Genomic DNA, 24,948 nt, shown 5'->3' with positions numbered 1-24,948 from the left:
ACTAGAATGACTTAGGACATTTTATCTGTCCTCTAAGCCTGTACTTTCCTTGTTCCCCTGTGAAATGAAACCAATCTGTTACATGATTTACCAAGCTAAAAATTGAATGCATCACTACCAAATTAGGAGAGAATTATCTTCCTCAAAGCAGAAACTGGAGGAATAATTTACCCAAAAACCCAAAACCCATAACCAAAAATATAAAGACGTTTCACTCAAGTCTCTGTTGTTTTATCACGATTTCCCAATTCAAATGAAGGTCTCTGTTTAGAGATAAATATTATAAAAGAATGACATACAGCACTGTTTCCTTAAGACTGACTCTTTTTGTCTCCCTGGTTTTCAGCACAAAACATGAATCCACGTGACAGAAACAGATGCAGAGTTTAACTGTCTTTGTCACGGTTATTCCTGGTTACAAATAATGCAACTCCAACCACTGCGTGAAATCTTTTGTGGCACCTTGTACAGAGCTTAAATCCCTTCTCAGCCACAAGAACAGGCAAGAATAGGAGGGTGTCTCTTGTGTCTGTCTTGTGCTTGTCATGTAGTCACTCATAAAGGATTTACTCTGCTTATCACAGTATAGGCAGGGCAGTATAAGACACTATAAAGGAAATAAGTGCTGCAGGAAACAAAGGCAGCTGCTGGAATGCAGTGCATCAAGGAAGGCTCAGGTCCCAACAAACTGCAGAAAACTGAAAAAGCAAGGTACCCATTGCAAGGGAGCATCTTGCCCCTCCCCAGGTCTTTCCTGCCCTGTGGGTCAGTGGTTACAATGGTTGTCTATGTTCATGCTCCCAAGGAGCTGAGTAAGAGAGAAATCCTGTGTGTGCCTGTACCTCTCTTCCTTTCTCTCCTGTGACTGTGGAGACAGATCTCCTGCAATGTGAGAGCTCTTCTTTTCCTGACTTGGTGCTTTGGGAAAACCCTGCTTCCCTGGCTCTGCAGCCAGTAACAGAGATTGAATATTCACCTGCAACATAGCTTGAATCTTCTCCCATTTCAATGGTCCCACAGGTAATAAGCTTTTCTTTTCACTGTGAACCAACTTGTAACTGCAGGTTTCTTGTTTAACAGAAAGTCAAGACCACAAAAATTACCTGTAATCTCAGGAGAAATGTGGCTCTTGATTCCTTGCACTATGGTTTGCAAAATGCTACACAGATCCGCTACTCAATGTATAGATCTTGGCTCAGTTTCAAAGCCGTGGTGACTTTCTGTGCTACAATTCTGTAAACAAACTGCAGTTGCCTATTCATCAGGCTTTGCAGTTTCATAACATAGCAGTGAAAGCTCTACACTCAGGTCACCTTGTCTCTTTTGGGTAGAGAAAACCAGACACAGAGCCTATAGTCTGTGAAAGAAAGGCTCACATTTCTAAATTTTCATTGCATGCAGGAACAAAATAAACAAACAAACCAACCCAAAATAAAAAAAGAAAACAATCCCCCCCTCAATAAAAAAAAAAAAAGGGTTCTGATACTATATATTTTCTGCAACTGTTTTGTATGGCTAGACTTCTTGCTACCCACATTAGCATCTCTCTTGCTGGCCCCTCTACAAACATTTCACAGAAGTGGTAAGAAATTACTTTTTCACATTTCCACTAGGAACTGAGGCAGATTTCAAACTTGAAAAGTATCTTGCTGGTCAAGTATCCAATGTTCCAACTGATGTGTGGAAAACTATCCAATTCACTTGGTTAGCTTGCAAAGAGCCTTCATCCCTTCCTCCAAATGATACAGTCACTGCTGGATTTCCTACTTGTTTATCTTAGTAACTTTATTGACCTGACTGAGATCTCCCTTCCCATAGCAGAAAATACTGACAGAAATAGAGGATGAAAACTAGGTAAAATGCAGTTTTTGCAACAACACAAGAAGTTCACTAGAATGCTACCAGAGTACAGGGTTTCCTTCAGAAACAATAAATCAAGACTCATAAGTGAAAGTGATTACTTTTTCAGTACAGCTTAGAAGATGGCCTAGCACAATAATTTAAGAATTTTTACTGCTACTTTGGTTTACTGCTTGGCTATAAATCCTGTTTAAACAATCCTAGAAGGGTTGCTGCAGACCTCAGAAGCACAGGGAGTTCCAAAACAAGACGCCTTCAAACACTGGAAGGTTGCAAACTTCAGTGCCTGCCACCCCTGGAAGCTTAATCCATAAGGGACATTTCAGAAGAGTTCTTTATGTCTTAACCTATTAGTTTCCTAGAGGTTTATTAGAAAGCTGCAAGGTCAACCAGTGCCTAAATATCTATTAATTACCAATGTTGGATCTATTGAATTTCAGGATGTCTCTAGCATGTAAGTCTGGCATGTGTCATTACTGAAATTCAGTGGAGGTCTAGGTTGAAATCTAAATCAAGAGAGTTAAATGCATAAATTGAAAAATCAATCAATCTCAGCTGGATAATTTGCAGCAGATGCTTTACACTGATCCTTTGCTACAGGTGGCATTCTCAACATATGCTCAAAGAATGTAGGAGGTTAAAAGAGGAGGAGAAAAGCCAGACAGAAATGTATTAGCTTGTAATAAGTCAAGGAATTATGTATTCATTTACCATAACAGTACAAGAAAGCAATGATGTGCTAGGATCTAGTCTCTTTTCTCCTAAGTTCATCTGTTAAAAATAAAAATATTTTCATAAATTGAGAAAAAAAACCCCCAAAGATCCAAATATCTCCTTATGCTCATTGTCTCTATAAATAATAGTGATAACAACAACACAAAAGCTTAAAAAATGCCAAGAAAATAATTTCCTAAATTAGCATTTAGAGAGTTCAAGGGACATAAATAAAGAAGGGTATTGTCACAGCACAGATGGATACCATGTGAAATACATGATGTCTTAAAGAGTGAATCAATTAGTCATTGGTCCATTTCTGTGCCTGTTGTACAAAAAAAGTCCCAAGGACTAGTTGTTTCACAATGAAAAAAAGCAAGTAATTTAAAGGGAAATGGCCATAGAGTAGAGCTACACAGTGCCTGAGCTGTAGGTAAAGGTTTCAGAAGCAACTGATATGGAATTATTTTTCTCAAGTGAAACCAGTGGGGCAAAAATAAGGTAAGGGTGCAAAGTCAAAATAGAGATGAAGAGCTTTTGCATAGTCAATTGTGGGAATCCAGGGCTTCCCTCTGGCTGCCCTGGAAGGTCTGGGACCCTGGCAGGGGTCAGGAACCCCCCTGTACAGAGCCCCCAGAGACACTGTCTGTGATCTCTGTCCATGGAAAAGAGTTTTCAATCTTACAGGATGAATTACAAGCTCTGAGTGTTTGATATAAGTAATAATTAAGTGTGGCACGGGTGTAAAAGTAAAATTTTAGGATTCTAGATTAGGGGTCCAAAGGGGACAAGATGGAGGAATTGGGTGTGTCTTGTCCTTTTTCTCCTTCTTCATGCCCTCCATGTTTCACTGTGGTGTTGGCATTTTTCTGTTGGCTTAGGCTGGGGACACACTGTTCAACGTAGGTGACAGATATTGGCACGTTATTGTAAATCCAGCACAGGTAGTTTGTGGTATTTAATGTTTGTAACATCCCACTGAGGGCAGAGCCCCACACGCTGCCCTGCAGGACAGAGCTGCGGCAGGGCAGCAGAACATGTTAGAGATAAACAGAATAAACAACCTTGAAACCAGCACAGACCAATTATGGCTTCTTCTTTGGCAACGGGGCTGAAAGACAGAGACTTTCTACAATCTCGGAATCAATACCTCAGATTCCGACAGTCAATGACCCCCGTGTTTTTCATCCACAATGACAACTGTGGCTAGCAGTGGTTTTGATCTCATTTTTGAGGAATGCAATTTAGACATTCACATATTATCTTGTCACCTGGCGACCCTTGTGGATGAATCAAAAGATTTAGACAGTTCTGAGACATAACTCATCATGCTTGCTATTGATATCCACCTGAGTGCTTCATCTACTAAAGCTGAGCACAGCTGCATCATGAAAGTGTATTCCTCTTCACCAGTCATAAAGGATTGCATATGGAAACCCCTATACAGCCATCTAACCCCCAGGTGTGTGTTTAGGTTTAAGGAAAAGCCACAATTAACACAGGTGTTGGCAGGTGTGGGTCACTGGGCATCACACGTGTCTGATCCACCCCAGCCCAGGAACAAAGAGCTGGGACCTGGGCTGAGACACAGTTCCAGTCCTCTGTGAGCTCAGGTGAAGGTTGCTCCTAAACATATACCCATGGACAAAAGGTAAAGAAGACAAGCAGGACCAAAACCCCACATCAGATAACATCAATTTGAGATAAAATTATTTTCACTGTTTTCAATGAAGACAGAATTTGGCCAGTTGGGAAAATGCCTGAAAAACCCACATCCAAAGAGCTTTTTCCAAAATGAAAAAAAGTTGTTAAGAACCAGCTATTGCAGACCTGAGAATTTACATAGCTGCTGAATTTTGAAAGTCATTTTATGCCCATAAATCCTATTGTGTGATCATTAAAAAAAAAAAAAGGCAAACAAAAAACAACCCCCAGAACACCAGAGCACTTAGCACCCCATCTGCATTCAGTATGCTGAGCACATTTGAAAAATCTGACCTTAACATATTCTCTCTAATAGGCTCAAAATGTATTTTTTGAAGGAAATGTGCTTCAAAATGTCACTAACTTTATGTTAGTGACAAAAGTAACAAGGAAGAAAAGTGTAATCACAGTCATTTGAAACTGGCTATCAAGTATGCCAAAGTAAACCTGATTATTCTTCCCTGTTATTCACCACTATATCTCACTGTGCTTGTGCCAGATACAGGCATCAAAACTGTGATTTTTGTTTTGGTAGAATCTCTGTACTAGAGAGAGAATGGAATTAAAAATAAATTGTTAAAATGCACATGACATTCCTCATGCAGGTCTATGAAAGACCTTAGAGCCTCAAATTAGCAGGGAAGGATGGAGGAAAAAATATTTTTAAATTTGGAAAGTGCTGTACAGGTTAGAAAGATATGTCTTTGGTAGTTGAGAAAAATCTGTTTAGGTATGTCTTTTGAATTGTGAAGAGACCAATTTAAATAAAATTATCTTCAAAATTTTCTCCTATGTTCCTTACACAAATCCTTTTGCTTGGGCAAGACTGAAAGTATTTTGATTTATTTTTCTACCTGTTATGTTGCTGGTTTTTATTTCATCTTTCTTGTCTGGGTTGGCAGGATTAGGCAAATGAGTCCCTCTCTCTGCAGGAATCCATTCTGTGTCATGGTTTTCCTGACCAAACAGGTAAAGTGATGCTCAAGTCTGGCTCTCAGAATACTTAAGCGACAACTTTTAAAAGTATATTTTAAATACCATAGTGAAAAAAAAAACCCAAACAGCAAAACACCCCACAAAAACCGAGGTTAAAAACACAAATAACAGACCCACAAAATCCTGCACAGGCTTGTTTTGGGAAACTGTCTTGGTTCAGTTTGAAATGCACAAAGAGTAAAGAATATCAAATGGTCCTTTATCCAACTGCACAGGGAGCACTGACACATGAACACACAGGAGCACAGGGCTCCTGGAATCATGTGGTTAGAAAATTTTTTTTTTTTTTTTAAAGATTATCCACAATAATTTAGATACTGGAGAAGGGAGCCTAGAAATAGGCAGTGCTACAAAAGGTAGATTATGCCACACTCTCATCTGATGTTCAGAGTGATGATTTCTGAATCCTTATGGTTAACAAGGCTTAGTATTACCTACTGTGTCTTCACAGCCACTTTAAAAGACCCCTCACCTCTACAAAACAGAAGTGGTTTCATTTGAAACTTTTCCCCATTGAGATGTGCAAGCAAGAGCAGACAAGTCTGTATTCCCACAGATGCAAAAGAGAGTCCCATCTGCCAAAAAGCTTTACTGATGTCTTTTTCTGGCCTGAGTGCACCCCCGCAAGAAAGGACCACAGAGCCCACTGCAACTTATCACCATGCCAGGACTTGCAAAATTTACTACCAGGAAATATTAAAATCCTTTTTTTTTGTCTACCAAGAAGCAAATCTGTCTTCCATGTACATCTATTTATAGATAAAAGATATATATATATATATATATATATATATATAATTTATCTCTGCGTATATATATACATATTTGTATGTGTGTTAAAATCTTTGCTGGGAAGTATCAGCACAAAGGCTGATATGGCACAATTGCCCTTCTTTCAGTCTCCTGGTCATGCACAATGGACAGACATGGTGAATAACAGTCAAAAGAAAAATAGAGTTGACATAAATTAAACTGTATGAATTCAGGTGATACAAAATGAGGCTGTTAATTGCATCCCTCTGAAGGAAGCTAGCACTGGAAGGAGGGGTCCTGCTTGGCCATGGATATCATTATCTTGACGAATGGGGTGATGATTTTGCTTAAGGAGAAAGGAGGGTAGATACTTTTAAAATTACAGCAGTAATTCTAAAGCTGAATGGCAGGTTAAGGCTCCATCCTCACTCACAGCATATAATTGAGGTGCTATCATGACCTCATTAGCCAAGCACACTGCTGTAAGCTTGGAAAATGGACTTTAAAGGGCCACTGACACCATGTGAAGAGTTTTGAGGAAACATATTTAGGGAAAAATATAACTATTCACCACATATTTTCTTACTTAAATGAAAGGACCACATTGTAAGACACAATCAGCAGACAGTAAGAGCAGCATGAGTGAAAATGCACACAGAGAGAGCCATGACAACACTGTGAAAATTTGGCCCTGGTTATTTATTGATGCAGTTGTTCACTCCCCAGGAACACATCCCAAGCAGAACCACGAGACAGTATCACACATCTGTGCTGCAGCACCACTGACCCTAACCCTATTCCAGGCTTTGGGTCTCGCTTAATAACAATGGTTATATCATCTCTTCCTCATCTCCAATATTGTTCATGCCATTTTTTGGGGTTTGGTCAGCTCTTGCAATTTTCCACGATTGATGGTGTCAAAATTCATACAAAATTGAAGATGGGGAAGCGTAGCAGTCTGAAGAAAACCACACAGCTCTTGCACTGGCCCTGGAATCACATGTATGAGTTTTGTGTGCTATCAGTGGCACTCCAGAAGAGATTTTCTTTGCTTTGTATGAACAGGCTTACAACCACTTACAGGTGCCTGTTGAAGGGATAACCTCCTCTCCTTCCTCACCTAGGTGTCCCCTGATTTCCATGCTGTCCATCTGGACTATCTCCTTCTGGCCAGGTGCTGTCATAAAATGATGCTTCTCAGCCCACTTAATTGTCCTCAAGTGACAGATGGGATTTGACTACAGCTGGTAAGCCATAAGTACATGAGGCAGATGAGCAGCTAATTAGCAATGCTAGTGTTTCTGTGCAAAGAACTATAGAAACTACACATCAAAAGATGGTCTTATCAAGCCAGTTAGTCCATCTTCCCTCTTCTAACACATTTATCTTATGGAGTACATTAAAAGGTTTGAGTTCCCCTGCCCAATAAGCTACTTTTAAAATCTCAAAGTTTCTATCAACTTTCCTTAGGAGACTATTTCACAGCCTAATGAATCCCGCTGTCAATAAATCTTTTCTTTCTGTTCAGCCTAAAGATAGTTCTTGAAATATTGAGCAGGAAAGAAAAAAAAAAGGGGAAAAAATCTGATAACTCTGTAGAACAATTTCTAAAAATTGTACTGTGCCTTCATGTTTCCTAGGACACATTAGCACTTCTGTAAATGGTTGCATTAGAAAAAGAATCAGTGCAGTTTTCTCTTGGGGGTGAGTTTCATTTAATCTTACCACAGAGCACAAATCTAGATATTCTGATTAAAAAAAAAAAAAAGAGAGAGAGAGAGAGACAGCAATAGAGTATAGGGTGGAATTAAATGGGGTAATCCTTGGGAGAAAGGCAATGCAGTCATAATTTCTTATACTGCAGGCCAAAACCCAATGGTCAATGCCTATGAGTCTATCCAAGAAGGGAGTCTCACAAATTCATTTATTTATTATTCAAAATACACAGAACAGACTGGAGAATTTTGGCTAGATAATCCCCTCCTGGGACACAATTATTTCATAAAATAACTCAGGATTTCCTTAGGTTTTCAGAATACCTTGAAAACACCTGAATAAATAGTTTAAAAATTTAGCCTAAGAAAAAATACTGGAAATAAAGACATATTTTAATAAATAATTTATAACACATTTAATATATTTCTTCCATATAACAGCCTTCCGATGTTCTGAGTCTTGGGAATTCTATCTGTGGTTTATTTACTAAAGAAATTTAACAGAACAAGACACACCAGCCAAGAAAGAAATGAGCTCTTCTGTCTCTTCAGTTATCTCGTTGATAGTTCTTGTCTCCCCCCACATCCTATTCTGTCTTGGTTTAGAGGCCTCCCTCTGTTCTTGTCTGTGTGAAAAGTCTTCTCTGAAAGATCCTCACAAGCAAAAAATTCCTTCATAATGCAAGGCAGGTGATATTCCACCCATATGAAAATCAGGTCAGACAGATACTAAATCCACACCAAAAATACGAAATTAAATCAATAAAAGTTAAAGAAATCATATCTGTTTATTGGTCAGATGTTCACTTGAAAGAATTCCCCCTCTTTGCCATACCTTCTAACTTGGTATAGGGATTGAGCACCACATGCAAGAGCTCAGACTCCTGCACAATCAGAAACCACAGCCTTCCAAATGATCTCTTCTCTGTACACCCAGATGCTATCATTATTAAACTTCTAGAAGAACACTTTCACAAGAGAGAAAGAAGAATACTCCTTCTCCTTTTCCCACCTTAAGAGGTGCATAATACCATTTAAATTTTTTTCTCAATAAGCAGATGAATGCCTACCTGCTCAAGCTGCCAGAGCTCAGCAGCAGCTTCCTCGTGTTCACACCAACACAGCCAGCCACTGCAACTATTGAAGAAGCCCAAAGTGCAGAGAGAACAATTTTCACCTAACTGGGAGTGAAACACTATAAAAGCTACTGGAAATTGTTGAGGCAGAGACCACGATAATATCAGCATAGTTTCAGAATCTAGGGTGCTAATAACTTAGTCAATTCAGCAGTGAATTTTATCTCCATATCCTGGTAGAAGATCACTGCTTCTGCCCACATGTGCAGCACTGAGTAATTTGCACCTCTTTGCACCCTGCTGGTGCTCAGCTGTGGACTCAGCCAAACACTGGAATCCTTCTGTTCCATGAGCACCATAGGAATCAGTGTTTGAGTCAAATCAGTCTGAACAAATCTGAATCATGTCACATCTATGCTATATCCAACCCACTATCTTGTCTCTAGTAGCTAATAGGGAAAACAATCAAAAAACTTAAAAGCAATACCAGCCTTTGGTGATAATTTCCCAGAATACTTTCTCTCAGATTTTTAGCTCCTTGTGGTGCAGCCAACATTGTTAGTTGAAGATAATATCTTTGTGTGTAAAAAAAAACACCATGTTTTTCTCTTGTTCAGTTCTCCAAATGGTCTATAAATCAAAGCAAACAATTAGAAATCCCTGAATCCTGCAGAAAAGGGTTTCACAGCTTTTCATTATCCCAAGATAAATAATGCTTCATTATGTTTTTTCTGGACCTGTCACTTGCCAGTTTAATCTGTTGTCCTGTAAGACTTGTATTGGAAGAGACACAGAACAAATATATTTTTCATGGTCTTAGATATCTTTATCATATCAAACTAGAGTAAATTCCTTTCAAGCTGCAGTATTCAATCATTCTTTGTTTAAAAGCCTATCCATCCATCCACCCAAGCTCTCCTTCTCTGCATTTTTTCAGTTCCTCTTCTAGGACCACAACTGTGCAACATCATTGATGAGAGCACTGAAGTCTCTTAACAGCTGAAGTTGCACCCAAATGGGCTGATGTAGACACAGAATTCTAGTGGTGGATCTCTGTTAGGATCTCTTTATCACCAGTGGCAACAGCTGATTTATTGTCACTGGATAACCATCTGCAGTACCCAGGGCAGTACAACTCTGTACCAAGCAGAAAAGCTCACACAACACTTTCCAGGGATGCTCAGTAGTCTTACAGGCTCTAGACCCCTAAACTTTAATTTCTCAAGCTAGAAAGTACAGGAAGACATTCACCAAATAAGGAGATGTTTGTGGCATCAGCTAAAATCTCTTCTTTCTTCTATTCTGCTTCATTATACAGTAAAATAAATAAAATCATGAATGAATCATCACCTAAAAAGTCTCAGGAAATCACAAATCACATGTTTATTGATGACACAGTGAGTAAACCATCTATATTTAATAACTACTGCTCTTCTTCTCTTATGGATTACGTGTGTTAATCACATTGGTGATTTTTGAATATTTATTGTTGTTTTTGTCTCTGCTGTAGTCATCATATATTAGAAGCTTTCACATCAAGAAGAACAAGTAAACATGCTGCTGCTGAATGTATTATGGGGGGAATTAGAGTGAGACATTAAAATGAAGTTTTTAACAGGCAGTGCACCTTCATTCAGCTGGATGTCATGGGAGATGAAGCATGTCCAGGTAATGATGGGAATTATCAGTGCAAGTAACAGGCACAGAAGTCCACTGTCCTGTTTTGGGTAACTGAGTTTGGACAGCTGAGCCAGGATTGCAGTCTATAGTAGGAGGGACTAGTTGCAATCGAGACAAACTGCACCAAATGTGAAATGGGTGATCAACAGCTGCAGTGCAAAACTTTATTTGGTTTGATGGCTTTTTGTTTGTTTGTTTCTCAGTGTAGGCTTAAAGGCTGTCCTGTAAAAGTGGTAAGAAAAGCTTTGATCAAGGGACTTAGGTATTTTTCTTTTCTGAGTTTACATAAGTAATTATAAATCTTCTAAAGTATAAATTCTACTCTTTTTTTTTTTCATATGAACCATTTATGAGCAGTTTGCACATTTCCTCTGTGAATAACTAGATCAATGATCTTAGGTCACCTGAGCTCTCTGATTTTGAAATATGGACCATTTTCACTGCCAGAGACTAAGGTTATGTTTACATGCACAATGAAGAGAGAGAGGTGAGAAGTTCTTGGTCTCTTCATCTGAAAACTAAAGGAATAAGTCAACCATGAGCTGACATAAATTACATCCTTCACAACTTCAGCTGAAATAAGGAGCCCTAAAAATTAAAAGGCCAAATAAATCTTAGGTGTAGCATAATAAAAGCAGAAAATTTGTGTATGTAATATGAATAAAAGGTTTCAGTCCATCACTGGAATAAAATAATTATATCATTTGATTTTCTCCTAGTGTGAATTTCATCAGTAATTCAGTATGCCAATTCATGATAATAAGTAAAATATACACGAGGAAGAGTGGGTTTGCCTGGATGTATGCTTGGATGATTTCTAGCATCCCTAGCAAGATGGAAAGCTTAGTATAGCTATTTCTGCCTGTTTTGTTTTGTTTTGTTTTTTTAATTCCAGTTGTTGGTATATCCATATCCCTCCCAAATGAGTATTAAATAAACATAGCAAAAATAAGCAGGAAGATAATGCATGTGATGACTACTTTCTGCAACTCTATTAGAGCATGTAAAAATTGTACAAAAGAATTCAGTGGCTCCCAGTTTAGCTAAGGCTTGCTATTTGAGCACTGTTTTCATAATAGTCTTGCTGAAATGGAAAGCCTAAATGAAGCTCTCCAGTGGGCTTGCTTGTGCAGGCACAGCTCACTGTGTTGCTGCTGCAGCACAGCTCTGGGATTTCATCTGTTTTCCATCCCTCTGCCTTAGCACTACTTCACCATTGCCTCAAACCTCAGCAGGATGACAAAAGCCATTTAACAGTGAACTCCTTCTTAATTCATTGATGATCACTTGTGTGACCTCCTCAGCCCCCATTGCTTCTGCACAAATTATATTTCAGAGGTTAATTTGGAATTGTGATGGTCTGCTTTGCCTTGGTAAAGCCTCCAACTCAAATACCACATGTTCCTTGCCATCTTACCTTCATATTTCCTGTCCTATTAGCCTTAAAGGAAATTCAGCATTTTTATAACCTGTTATATTTGGAGAAACCTTTGAATTATCTGTTCCCTTTCTGCATAACCATCCACAAAGAACAGACCTACCAGGACAACAAAACAAAAAAAAATTAACAAGGAAAAAAGAAAAAATTCTACAAAAAGAAGTGGTGTTATTGCTGTATGGCTATCAGTGAATGTTAAGAATTATTGTGTAGAAATTGTTTAGAAATATTGTTTAGAAGAATTATGTTAACAAAGCATAATTTTATCAGAAATTGAGAGAAAATTTTGACTTATTTAGATTAGACTGTCTCATTAAAATTTGACGAATATCTGCTTTCCAGAAAATATAAGAAGTTATTTTCTGTAAAAATAGCACAAAATGCCACATTAAAGCTTTAAACATGATGTAAAGTTCAATTTCATTTAGCAACAAAACTCATAAACATTCCAGCCAAAAATATTTTAAAAGACAGAACATATGAAGATATTGTTGAATAATATCCATCCCCGCCCTCCTACAACATATTCAGGAAGATAATTTGGACAAAAACCTATTCCCTAACGAAAAAAAATCATAGAATGGTTTAGGTTTGAAGGGAGCTTAGAGATGAGCTAGCTCCAAGCCCTCTGCCATGGACAGAGGCAGTTCTACCAGCCCAGGCTGTTCAAAGCCCCATCCAAACTGGACCTGAGCACTTCCAGGGATGGGACATCCACTCCTTCTGTGGACAGCTGAATTGCCATGTTCTTATTAAAACAGGGAAAAGATCTTTTGTTTCAGTTGGACTCATTTCACCTTTCCAAAAACATTTATTGAATCTGAAGCAGAAACATAATTACTCAAGCATTTAATTTCAAATTACCATTTCCATTTTAGAAGTGACCTAATGTATAATGTACGAAAGGGGAAATTGGAATTTTGGAAATGTACCTTTCCAAAATTAAGCTAATTGAAACTTATTTTTCCTTTTTCTTTGCAGTCAACTGTGGGCTTTTGCAAACCTTACTAAGTCCTGCACAGACAGTTTCTTGCAAGCCTACTTTAAGTCTTTAACCAAAGCCTTATTTGAAAGGTTTTGCTTCCTTCCTTGGTTTTTTTCTTGCAAATAAATGAAAATATTTTAATACACATGTACATCAAAGGGGCTGGTACTGCCATTCCTTTCCCCTGTGAGATGCCAGGATTTACTGCATATCAATTTTAAAATGCACTAACTATGGTACAGTCTACATTTTATTTTTATTAATTTTTAATAGTGGTTAGAAGTATCAAAAAAAACCCCAAAAAACCTAGTTTTTATAATTTAATTCTTACTTTATTTTTTATCTCATCCCAGGGTATTGCTGCTTCTCTGAATGACTAAAACACCTGGACATTTGAATATCACACTAATCAAATAAGCTCAGAAAAATTAATGGAAATCCCAGTGACCAGTATCAGTTAATGTCACCAAAGCTTAGCATTTATCGACAGAATTTTAAGGAATAAACTTTCTCTTGAGTATCAATTTACAAAGGCCTACTAGTAAGCTCAAATATCCTTTTCTTGTGCGAGATAAATATGATTTTACTACTTGATGCCCAGTAAGCGTTCAGCAATATCTGCTATTTTATGATACAATCAAACAAAAAGAACTGTGTGTTGGTAAGGTAAATTATTTTTTTCTTGTTCCTGTTAAGACTACAGATATAAAACCAATATTTTTTTAATATAAGGATGCAACAATAGAAGGAGCATAAAATAGGCTACAAAATAAATTTATAGCTACAGAAGAGATTGTTTTGAAACAAAGTGGAAATTATTCTGAGAATGACAACCTAAGATCCCATATTCTTTCCAAACAACTCACAGATAATGCTTTGTTTAAATGTTAGAAAGTCTTTGAAAATTTCATCAGGAATGGAAGGAATGGAAGCAAAGGTCCAAAACTGTGTTCTTTTGGTCTTAAATGTTTTTGCCACCCTATGACTTAAGTCTCTGCAAACATGGTATAATCAGCTTGGGGTAGGAACACAGCCTGGCTTCCCATCTTAAAATACTGCGACTGAAGAAGCATCCCTCTGAAATCAGACCTGATTTGCTGCAGAAATGAAGTCTCAAAGTACAATTTGCCTTTTACCTTAGCTAGCAAGACAAGACATATTTAGGAAGAACATCTGGCTGCAGAGTTCATTTTTGCTCTTCATGTACTTGTCAGTATAAAGAAAAGAGAGGAGTGATTGTGAGAAATGAGAGGAATGATAGTGAGAAAATTACATCGTGTGCTAAACTTGGGAGGCTTTCTATTTAGGATTTCCTAAAAAGATACTTGGTTTCTATAACAGGACTTTTGTGGAATACTGCAGTTTTAACAAATGTATTAAGCTCATCACCATTTCATGAGAAAGCAACACCTGCTATTTAAAATTAAAGGGAAAAAAAAGTTGAAAGCAATTCCTTAAAGTGAACATGAGTAGACTAGCATATAATAAGGAAAAAACCTGTGTAAGAAAAAGAGAGAGGACAGCCTAACAAAGACTTTGTTCTCAGGTCTTTCTGCACTGTGTGGTGAGATGGTGTGCAATATATATGTGTGCAATGTTTACCCCTACTAGGTCTCAATGTCAGTGAGGTCACCACACGATCTCTCTGTGATTTAATGCTGACCAGAGCACCATGGGAGTACCAGGATATGTCAAATGAGAGGACAAGATCAATGAGCTGTGCTGGAAAGAACTGCAGCAGCTGTTACTTGGCCTGAGGGTATTATTTATTTTTAAATGTAAATCCTATAGTTGAGATAGAATGTGGCATAACTTTGATTTTTCCATTCTGTGGTAGGACACTGACATAGGATAGAAGTCACCAGTGCACAGAAATTCACCATGTGCTATCCTACAGAAGGGTGGATTTGTCCCTTTTCTTGGCACAATCCAAAATGTAGTGAGGTTTTGTGAGACATAGACCCACAAGTTCATCACAGACCTTTGCTTTGCTGCTCATAGAATTAGACAAATTAAAAAGTTGTAAAAGAGATAAATAAAAACATAAATAAATAATCAATGAACATGAAATGCAGCCATCAGCCATCCAGCATAGAAGGGAAAGATCTCAGACCATCAGCTGCACGCTCTCTGGAAAAGATAACATAACAAGAGGGACCTGGCATATTTTAGAGGATTTTTCACATTATTTTGAAAGCTTGTTGCTAGGTTCTGCTAGGAATTGAGTGGTTCTAAGCATTAGCTGATGATAAGAAACTCTTTATGTTGAGTCCTGAGGAAAAATAAAAAAAACATAGTTTCATCACTCAACTCACTGATGCAGCGAGGTGAAAGACTGAGACATCAGAAACAAATGCACAAAGGGCTTGATTACATTTTCTCATGTTCACCAAAAGGCTAGAACAGGTTAGATGTGAAAAATAAAACAACCTTGAGTGGCTGAGAGAGGTATCAGCTATGTACAGTGTGACCAGTGACACATGTCCTAAATCTGTCTTTAGCCTAGCCTGGTACTCTGACTCAGTGGAAAAATGTGTCATACCAATTACTAAACAGACAGAACCACAGCTGATTTTGCTTTCTGTCTTCCCTCTCATCCTACCCAAATTTCTCCAATTTTTCTCCCAATGTTACTCTCTTTGCTCTCAGGGTATTTGCTCTCATGAATATGCATCAGGCTGCACTTCAGCTTCTCTGCTCTGACTCTCTGTCAGTATGACCAATTCTCTGCAGTTCACATGAAACTGCTGTCAGCCACCCCTGGATCTGAAAGAAAGCATCATTAATTAATGCTCCTGAAACTTCTCCCACCAGCCAGAGACCGGCTGGGTCCAGCCAGGGCAGGGTGAAGGGAGACCATGGAGAGGAAAGCTCATTCTCTGTGAGACTCCTGTCCACAGAGGAGAACTGTAGAGTCCATGAACAGCCTTGCCCCTCATCCCAAGAAGGTATCACTGTCAAGATGCATCTGTAGAGCCATGAGCAGAAGATGCAGCTTTGCTAATAAGGAAAGGTCACACTATCCTTCCAAAGTGGGTGTCAACTGAAGGATTCATGGCTCAGTGGGCAACTTGGTCATATGAAATGGGATTAGTGAATACTCACATATCTCACAGAGGAATTAGTCAATTTTCAGAGATAATTACAAGCTATTTTGATTATATGCAGCTTTCAAAAAAAACCCCTGTCGCCCTGATTCTTGGGATTTTCTAAAGCCTCCTGAGTTTACATTCTGTTAGAGAACTTTCTCACACAACTTTCTGTAAACAACCTATTGTTTTGCATTCCTTCATGGGGGTGGAGAAACTTGATGTACTAGTAGTTTGTCCAATGTCATTGGATAGGTGGCACGTTCACCCTCCAATCCACTGTAACCTTTGGAAAAGTATAAATGCTGGAGTCAGAAAATAAACTCTCTCTTTTTCACCTTTGCAATAGCAGCGGCTCGTATCGTGCTTTCACGTGTCCTAGAGTGACAAAACCCCAAAACAGAAAAACAGAAAAACCCTTGATCTTCTTCTTCAAGGGAGTTTTTGGGAACAAACACATTTTCCCATTTTTCTACTGAGCATTTCCAAAGGAGATAAGTTATCTGACCTGGCAAGAGGGAGAAAGTGCAGTCGATAGTTTGGAGAGCAAGTAATCAATATTGTACCCTTATTTAAAAACCAATATACAGTAAATATCTGCCAGCAGCAGTGATAACATTCACTTACACTAAAGATAAGTCATACAAAATGCCAACTACTCCTCAATTTAGGAAATCAACAAAATGGTCTGAGTCCAGATAATTTATTTTCTATCAATACAGTTTGGTCTTTCTTTTTCTCAGTTTAGTATTCTTGTTTCACACCCAAACCATGCAGAGCTTTCTGAGTATCACACATGTTTAGCTATTCACAGGAATATTCACAAAGGGAAGGAGATCAAATATCTACTGAAATGATTGGGAAGGTTCTGATATTTATCTCTAAGGAGACAGACATTTGTTGTTGGCTACTTTTAAACCAGACAGGGAAAGCTGAACAAGCCATGACAGGCACTTTTTTAATTTGACTTTTCCTTTTGCCATTTGACTGTTCATTGTTTTCATTTTGTACTGAAATGGCAGATAGATTTTATTAAAAGCTGTTAACTGAGGGATCTAATATAAATCCTGGTACAGCCAGTTCTTCTTTTCTAGCACCCAAACAGGTGCTGCTCTCTTGCTGATAATCACAGCCTATCCATCCTGCCACTGCAGCAGAGGATGGGGCCTGTTTAAGACATCCTCTCTTCCTTTCCTGTTCTTAGTTTTTATCTTTGGGCTGTAACAAAAGGAGGATTACTCATTCTGACCAACATGTAGGCTGAAGTTTTTCTGAGGAGCTTAGGCATGACAAGGAATGGCTAAGGGCTTTTGGTAACTGGTGCCACTTTGAGCCCCTTTGCTCCTCAGCCTGTTAAAGCAAATTGCTCCTCTAAAGGCAGAGGAGGAAAAATCCCTTACTTGTCCATCAATGCATGTATTTCCTCCAACCTCAATTGTGCCTGGCCACCACCATCCATGTGACTTGATCAGATTTAGGTTTTCCATAGTCTTCCCTTCTCCCAGCCAAGTCAGCTCAAACTCTACTACTGTCCTAACTGGACAACTGCAGCAATTAATCTCAGTCCTGCACATAAAGGTCTATGCAGCACTCCCACCTACCTCTTCTGGAAAAGAGTCACACTGGTGATTTTCTGTACCAGTGCCACACACGTGTTTTCCAGGGATTTTCAGTGCAACGTTAGCTCTATTAAAATAGACAAGATGCTTTCAGCCATCATGTACTTTCTGTTGATTTTATCCTTAATCCAGCTTCTGTTCTGCTCAGAATCTGCCTTGCTATGCACTGGGATGCACCAGCCCTACCTCTCACCTTCTGACCAACCATTGTCCAGGACCCTGGATTTACTGCTATTCCAGGACCCTCTCCTTATCTCACCTCTTTCCATAACCCCACAGTGGAAGCAGATCTGCCAGAGGATTAGAGACCTGTTCCTTCTTGAGGTGTGATTAGCAGAAGCCTCCTAAATGCTCCATTGTGCTGCTTACACTATTGCTGCAACTATCCCCTCCTACCTGCTGTTATTTAGCTGCCATATCCTCTCAGTGTATAAGTTTTCCATAGCTGGAGAAATGATTCCAAGAGCAAGCTCTCAGAGGCCTTGATATCTCACAGCATTTTTTGCCAAGACATCCCTAGAATAATCCCATTTGCTGAAATAAATTGATTTCCAGGTAAGGTTTGGCAGGCAGAAATTTTCTGGTTCTTTGAGTCAAAAAAAAAAATGACAATGTCTACAGTTTTCTTGTCCCAAACTGAAGGTATTCAAGCCTTCTAATGAACCAGAGATGTTTAATTCCAGTTCAACTCACAGATTTGCTTGTCCTTTAGCAAAATGGGATTTTATGATCAAGTTTCATATGAATTATTTTCAGTTTTCATACAAAATGCATGAACTGGAAATAAATTATAGAAATTATCTTCTCGAAATAATGTAAAGTAAGGTGTTCTGGAAATTTTGTTCCTAAAGTTTTTTAGTCAGGAAATTCCTAAGACTGACCATTTCCCAATCATGTTTCTGTCTGTTAAAAACATTTTTTCCTGCAAAAACAAAAAACATTTGTATTGGAAAACTCCCACTCAGCTCTGCATTCTATGTAGGTCAATACTGATTCTGCATGGGGGCAGACCCTGACAGCACATCTTTTTCTTTCTCCCATGTTTTCAAATCACCACTTTTACTGCTGCTGCTCATTTTAGATGCTGAAGTTGCTATCCTGGATTTGTCACCAATGTTTTTCCATAAAGATGAGGATATTATCAGAGACCCATATCATGGGTAAAACAAAGAAAATGACAGGAAAAGAGAAAAATCAGAAAAAATGTCATATTAGTATTCTGAAGTACGGTGACAATCACTGATCCAAGGGATGCAGAAATACTTCTAAATGACACAATCTTTTCCCAGTTTTCCATGTCACATCACTGTGGGCCTTCTAATGGCATATTTAGGTATGTTGATTCCATGCCAAGGTTTGTGTTTAGCCATGCAGGAGGTAGTTTGAGTTCCTAGAACCAGAAGTATCCAGGGTTTCCTCTCTCTCTGTGCATTTTGGGTGGAGCTGGACTGGGCAGAGGATAACAGCTGGCCCTTCACTGCAGCACTGCATCACTGTGATTTGTCATTTGTGGGGTTTGTTTTTATTCTGGTGCACTCAGATGAAACCCCGTCTTTTGCCACAAGTTTCAGTTGATAACTGGGAGCTGTTCAACCCTTTCCAAGCACATGTGGCCTCTGGACACTGACAGAGTAAATCCCAGCCCCTTGGTGAGATCCTCAGTTGCTAGAATTAGTTGCTAGAACTAGTCAAATTCTACATGGTAAAATAAAAGCAGGAAAAGAGAATACAAGCAATGGCCTATTTGGTGTTGGGCAGTAAATTCCAGCCATCTGGACTGGTTTGAAGGAGCCACAGATGTCTTCCTTTAAAAAGAGTGTTACTGCCTTTTAGGTCAGCACCTAGAAGATAATTAGCCTCTCCACAAAAAGAAACCCATGACAGCACACTTGAACAAACATGAAAAAAGTAAGGTTGAGTGCTCAGGCCAGAAAAAAAAAAAAGACTGAGTACACAGTTGGAACAGATTATCCCTCTTCTCCCACAGGTGATCTTCGTAGGTCAAGGCAGAAATGCATTAGCAATGCAAAATGGGATTTGAGAGTGAACAGGCACTGTCATCATCCCCTCCCTCACTTCTGTGAGGGTGGGTAGCAAATGCAGCCTCAAGGGTTTTCAGTCCACAGGTTTTTCAGCAGGGAGTCAAGTCACTTGAAGAATATTCCCACCTACTATGAGTTAAACCTTGATAATTTTGAATCAGTCTCACTTTTTGCCCACAAGTACAAAAAAAAAAAAAAAAAAAAGAACTGGGGGGGAGGGGGCAGATCAGATGGGTCTCTAATCATTACATTGCAAACTTGAGTCAGTGGTCAGATTCCTCAGCAAAAAGAGGGAGCAGAAACACTCTGACTGGGATTGCTGGGGGCTGTCAGCTCGGGTCCACCTGAGCAGCAGGCAAAGTGGAGGCTAAGGGGCAAGGCTACACATGCCATTTGTAAAAATGGTCAGTAATGGCCCAATTATACATTTAAACAAGGAGCACCAAAGCTGTGAGGCGCAGCATGGGGCAGAGAGGACAGCAGCAAGCAGGGACTCTGAGGCTGGGTCACATTTTTCACCCTTTATAGTGCACCAAGAGGGGCCAGCTTGCCTGTGTGTGTGCCAGAGCCCTACACAGCCAGACACTGGGGCACATCTGGTCCAGAGTCACCCTAAAGAAACCAGAGCTGTGCTAGGGAGAGCAGATCAGACACTGCCTCTGATCCAAGAGGTGATGCAGATCTTTGCTGGGTTTCATGGGTTAAAATAGCTTAGCTTAGAATGAATTTTTTCCTACGTGTCTCCTGGAATTGTTTATTTTTTGCAGCCCTTCTCTCGCTGAGAATTAGAAGCAGTTTCAGGGAAGGTCTGGATCTCTTCCCTGTGCTGCTGCAGCTCCGAGCAGAGCGCACATGAGAAGCACTCTGTTGTGCTCAAGTGGTGATCTCTGGGCAATGCAAACTCACCACTGACACAGAGCAAGCTGTAAACAAGGGGACTGCAACCAGCCTGAAACACAGCAGGAGTGGAAGTAATTATTTGCCTCTCTTCTTTCTCATCATAAGCCTAAATCTGCCTTAGCACAGTCCCTGTACACATCAAGGTCCAATAGGAAATTGATCCCCTGCATGGCAATGTTTCCTCTTTCTGGAGGAACAGAAAATCCCCATGACAATTGTGTTGCATCTGCTGGACTTACCCATGCTGAACATTGTATAATAAAGTTAAGAGATTTCAATTTAATTAACTGTGACTTTATAGACCGATATGATGCTTACTGTTTCCCTCCTTCTTCTCATCAAAAGAGTTTTTCTGTCATAGTAATCCCAAAGATTGAATCGATAAAATAAACCTTATTCATCTTAATATCTCCATGGCACGGCACCAAAAAAAATAGAACAAGCAGTCTGAAAAGAGAAAATTATTCTTGCTTTAAATCAATATTATTTATCTCTTCTGTGTAGATAGGAGTTACCCAGTTTAAGAACCCTTCCTTACATACACTACCACAACTGACCATTTTACATTTCCACTGACTAATCTACCATACTGGGACTTGTTGACTTCACTGCCAATTTCTTTTACCCCAGTGCATTTTATTTTGTCATGCTCTTCCTTTGTGTCCTAAACGTGTGCACACGTCCATGCAAATCAGAGAGATTCAGTTTCCATTTTGCTATATCTTGTACTGTGCTGCCCCTTAGATGCTTCCCCCACCCCAATTCTCAGTACATTTGATCTTGCTGAGAGCATATATGTCTGCTGACGTCAGACAGACATGACAGAGCACATACCTGTTTGTGTACCCCGTCCCCCTCATGCCCACCTTGCCACTTCTGGACATCCAGCACCAGTGGCATCACCTTACCTAGAACAGCCTCTGTGCCAGCAGACACTGAAGTGGGTGCCCACTGCCCCTCCACACCCCTCACTCCCTTCCCTTCTCTAGCTGCTCCTACGCCTTCTGTTTCTTCAAATGACATTTGCCAATGTCCTCACTTTTACTCTCCTGTTTCATACACAGCTGAGTTGATCTGTCCAGCAAAGTTCTTCCTTAGCTTTGTAGGATTTACTAATTCCTCAGAAAGCTGAAATTGCTTTCACTCTATTCCTCAGTTCTTGCTTTATTAGAAACCAAATGATTATCCTTTCTTTTAAACATTTTTCCATCACTGTTTAAAAACTATCATAAAAAAATTCCTATTGACTCTAAAAAAATATTGCTTTTGAAGTGCCTTTTCATACCATGAAATGCAGAAACCAAACTGAGATCCATTAATCTACATGAACAATCTTATCTAAGCTAACATGAAAAGGAAGATAAAGTTATACATTTCTCCAATGCTTTAAGATGCATGACTGAGACATTTTTTGCCATCAGAGGTAGCTGTCTATAAAATGTTTTGGGTACATATCTATATATAGTTTATGTTATAACTACACAGTTTATACATACACAGCAAAAAAACCTTGCACTTACCTTTGAGAAGTAACATTTATCCCAGGTTTGGTAAAATAGTCTCAGACAGGTATTTAGACCTTCTTTCTATTCCATGCATCCTTTTTTCAAGAGAAGATAGAATCAAAAATCCCAGTTGATCTCTAGCAAACCAAAATGTAGACAAGATTGCTTGTCAGATGCAGCCTGATTCAGTGAAGTCCGAGCGTGTCAATCCCTTAGACTCCTTGTCCAGTTATATCCAAAGCACGAAAAAAGGAAAGGAAAAAACAGGAAAAGAAAGAGAATAAAAAAGAGTGAATAACTTGTTATTTTCCTGTGTGATTTAAAAAAAAAAAAAGCCAGTCTTGGAGGACTAAGCAGCCTGCAGGCTTTTTGAGCATTCTGATCCTAGTGCATCCCAAGGTAAGACATGCATTTCAGCACTGCAAGTCTTCAAGTTGATAGAAGCAAGCCCAGCTGCTGTGTGTGTGTGTGTGTGTGTGTGTGTGTGTGTGTGTGCTGGGCTGGGGGGCTGAGCTGGACCGCGGGGGGAAGAGAGGCAGGGAGACACAGACACACACAGCCACGCAGAGAGGGAAGAAGGAAAAACAGCAAAGTGGAGTGATCTCACAAAGTGCTCTAGATGGCAGAGCCTGCACGGCTTGTAAGGCAAGCAGTGTGCACACACAGGGATAGGGAAAAAAAAAAAAAAAAAAAGAAAAAATAAGAAAAAAAAATATAGAGAGTGAAAACCCGAGAGAACTAGCAGGCAGCTTCAGGAATTTCTTCTTACCTCTTCTGACGATGCAACATGCAGCAAGTGCTTTGTACTGCATAGGAATCCGTGCAGGCACGACTCAGTCAGACCCCTCACCTCTGAAATGCCATAGGAAAGGGAAGAAAACCAGAAACCAGATGAAACAAGGGTACAAAAAGAAGCTAATAAACAAGTAAGAGTGTCAGGGAGGAGCCCTAAGTGGGCAGGAGGCAAATAGCTTGTGTAGAAAGAGGCATCCAAACTCTCGGTCCTAACAGAGATTGGCTCTGTAATTATGTGGCAAAGCACTGCCCTCTAAGCTATTGCATAATAATAGAAACCTAAGCTGTGTAGACACAGCCTGACATGCTAAATCCTCAGGAGCTACACTCAACATTTGTCAGTAGAAAGCCTGTCAGTCCTCTGGGGGCGGAGGAAGAGGAGGGAAGACAGAAGAGGAGAGAAATTTTACTGCAAAATGCATAAGCTGCAGTTGCAAAGAGCTCTCAGGTGGTGCCAATGCTTGAAATGTTATAGTGGAAGTAATATATATCTGTATCAATGTAAGAAAAGATAGATAAAAACCATATGTGGAGTTTAGGTATGCAGTTTAGTGGTGGATTTGGCAGCACTGTATTAACAGTTGGGTTTGATGATCTCAAAAGTCTTTTCTGACCCAAACCATTCTGTGATTTTAATAGCACTGTCAGCTTCATTCATTCTATTTAATACAAGAAACAATTTTCCCTTAATATGTTTTAGAAATTTAAATGACAAAGAGAATATGTTCAGGGGCTGCCCATGTTAAATAGTATTATTTCTAATGCTGATGGCAGGAAAGTAGTAGTAGTTTTCCCTTTGTACTGAACAGTATTGCAATGTCTAAATCAAACTTGAACTGAGGTAAAAGAACTCATGAAGATTTATTAGCCTTTCCCATTTACCAGTGGGTTCCTCTCTCTGGCCCTCCTGACACAGAGACAATCATTTTCTTCTGCCTCTTTTCGTTGAAGAGGCTCCTAGACAGAGCCAGGGAAAATATGAGCACTGACTATAAAAGAGGATGAAAAAATTCCATCTTGTTCAACTTACTACACACCAGTATCAATACATCAACAGAAGGAACAACAAATAATGCACATGGAAGGAATAGAAAGCAAACAAACAAACAAACAAACACCAAAAAACTCACAAACCAAGAAAGTAGCATCATTTTGCAGTCAAAATTTACCTGAAAACTGTGGCCCTGGGTCACAGCTATGGTCCATTTAATCCAATGTCCTGTCTTTGGACAGTGATCAGCACTACACACCTCTGAGGAATCTGAATGAGTTTGTGCAGCCTGTGTTAGACAGCCAGGGCTGACCTGTTCTTGGGCAAAGCTTCTCCTTAATCCCTGCTCTTTAAAGATTAGTTAATGCACTAAGGCATGAGCAGTGAAGCAGTCTGCTTCTGTACATCCAGACTAAACATGTAAGGGCTGATTCTGATGTCCTTTGTGTCTGGTGTAAAGTACACCTCTTTTAAGGCACTCAAGATCTAAAGAGTAAAATCTTCTGATGCTTTGTAAACATCCCAGTGTGACAAAAGGCCAAGAGTTCAGAAAGAGCTGTAGTATTTCAGTCTGAAGGGTAAGAAGATATTTTTAAGGCCTCGTGTAGCCTAGTTACTCCCCTCATTTACTCCTTTCTCCTGGTGGAAACATCAGATATACTTCAAGAGGCTATCCAGTGCAGGTAGAAGAACCAGCTCACACAAATAATATGCAGGCATCAAATTTGGCCCCTAAAAAGTCAGACCAGACTGAACTGAAAAGTTTGAAGATATTTTTGTGAACGACTGCATAGAGTAATACATGGGGTTTTCTTGGAGAGGCAGATTCTGCTGCAAACTTTAGATCCCTTACTGTTACCACTCTCACTCCTTTGACCTGTGCCTGCTGCATTCCCAGTGACTCTCTCTGTGTCCCCAAGGTGCAAGCTGCAGGCTTAGCACACACAGGATCAGACTGCGGTTAAACAGATGAGGAAGGACTGCACAGACAGCAGTTGCCTATTTTTCAGCCTATTCAGCTCTCCTTGGCTCTATGTGGAACAGTGCTGAAGGGCTCTTCTCGGGAGGAAGGCCAAGAGCTACCAC

The 24,948-nt window shown here is 39.5% G+C and overlaps 1 protein-coding gene across 2 annotated transcripts in view; it reads right to left on the bottom strand.

Moving 5' to 3' along the window:
* Window positions 1-23,241, bottom strand: part of LRFN2 (leucine rich repeat and fibronectin type III domain containing 2) — a 153,730-nt gene extending 130,489 nt beyond the window's left edge. The window contains exons 1-2 of one of the 2 annotated variants that reach the window (XM_030269208.4): window positions 22,846-23,241; window positions 22,092-22,296 (exon numbers count right to left, since the gene is read on the bottom strand). The gene's annotated coding sequence lies outside the window, so the exon portion shown is untranslated. Of the gene's footprint in view, window positions 1-22,091; window positions 22,779-22,845 lie in introns of those variants that run through there. The other variant, XM_041715448.2, reaches the window with a different exon arrangement.
* Between the last annotated feature and the right edge of the window lie 1,707 nt (window positions 23,242-24,948).

Source organism: Taeniopygia guttata, chromosome 3, assembly GCF_048771995.1.
Source record: "Taeniopygia guttata chromosome 3, bTaeGut7.mat, whole genome shotgun sequence".
Classification (NCBI taxonomy): domain Eukaryota; kingdom Metazoa; phylum Chordata; class Aves; order Passeriformes; family Estrildidae; genus Taeniopygia; species Taeniopygia guttata.
This window is presented reverse-complemented; position numbering and strand designations above follow the sequence as displayed.